A 1,705-nucleotide genomic window follows, 5' to 3' on the forward strand; every position below is an offset into this window, starting at 1 on the left:
CTTTATATTATACTCATTTATTGTGCTTTTAATTATTAATTTTTCTATATGTGATAGTGGATTTTCATCGATGAGTTCTTGAAAATTGGTTATTTTCCCTAAAACTATATATTTTATATATACTTTATCTATAAGACTCAATTTAATTTTAATTTTTTATAAATTGATTTTAATTGAGTCTTTTACCTGTAATTTTGGATTTTGTCCCTAATATTATTATTATATATATATATATTGATACAAAAGGTAAGACAGCAAAAGAAAGAAAGAGACCTCGATATTATGTAAATAGAATTTCATACACATACATGCATAAACATGAACAATTTTAACGCAATACCAAGGACTGAACAGATTCAATACAGCAGTATGTGACAAAGGTCGATCATTCAATTACAAGTACGTATCACGAGTAGGTATCGCTCAAGTAATTTTTAGACAATTTGAATCAAAAAGCTTGTGTGCACTCAAGGCTATGTTAAAGACCAAAAATCTACAGTGTGAAACTGAATCCGAGACCTTATGATTGGGAAGCGTGCTTCGCAAATGCTTTCCCGTAGACAGACATACCATTATATATATATATATAGATATAATTATAAAGATTATTGATAGAATTAGGTACTTAAAAGAGTGTGCACCACGTACGGCAGGATAAACCTGTGGTCACCTCTCATGGTCGATTAAATATCCATGTGGATATTCTGGTTGTGCACACAGAGAAAAACCACCTTACGAGTATTAAGCGCCATGGGGCTGGTCCAAAGTACACGTTGTGTTGATCACACGTTTGGTGTATTCCAGAGTGTCCGATGTGTCGCAAATCTCTTATGGTGTACTATAAGCAAATGAATAATTACAAATGATGGATAAATGTCAGTGCATTACAGCTGTTTATTACGCTTTTTTAAATCTAAGAATGAGTAGATTACATTACTTCAAAAAACCGTTATCATCAAATGAAACATAATTTAAAATCAATAGGATATCACAAGAACACAGCGAGAACATGCCGGAAACCAGCCGAAGCTGAGCACGAAATGGGAGAAAAAATCCAACAAAAAATGGCTGTTATATGCATTAGGGGGTAAGGTGAGAAGAGATATGATATTTATAGTCAATGTCCAAGGGTAGAAGATTTGAATTGGAGTCAGTTACACTGGTTTATTTCAGAGAATGGAAAAGTTGTTTAGGCAACTATAGTGTAGTTTGTTATCCTAGGATTAGAGACGTGGGTAGCAGGGAATGAATCGAAGAAAGAAAAGACAAATAAATAAATATACATGTGTGTATTAATCTTCAGATTACTCTGATCACTCGTTTCATGAACCATCGCTTTTTACCCAATGAACGTGGATTTCCGGATCACAGATCAACTGACTAGCAACATAACATAATCTCACCATCATAATAAAAAATTACGCATTGAGTGCCTGCACATTGAGTGCTTGTTGTCATATATGTATGCAGACATGAAAATATTTACATCTATCTATCTATCTATCTATCTATCTATCTATCTATCTATCTATCTATCTATCTATCTGTCTGTCTGTCTGTCTGTCTGTCTGTTTCTCTCTCTGTCTCACACACACACACACACATATATAAATGCATATGGATATGTATATGAATATATATATATGCATATGTATGTATATATGTGTATATATATATATATATATATATATATATATATATATAT

At 32.1% G+C, this 1,705-nt stretch overlaps 1 protein-coding gene across 1 annotated transcript in view; it reads left to right on the forward strand.

Moving 5' to 3' along the window:
• Window positions 1-1,705, forward strand: part of LOC106879093 (aquaporin-9) — a 78,146-nt gene that overhangs the window by 76,177 nt on the left and 264 nt on the right. The gene's annotated exons all lie outside the window — the stretch shown is intronic.

The sequence above is a fragment of the Octopus bimaculoides genome, chromosome 3 (genome assembly GCF_001194135.2).
Source record: "Octopus bimaculoides isolate UCB-OBI-ISO-001 chromosome 3, ASM119413v2, whole genome shotgun sequence".
Taxonomy (NCBI): Eukaryota; Metazoa; Mollusca; class Cephalopoda; order Octopoda; family Octopodidae; genus Octopus; species Octopus bimaculoides.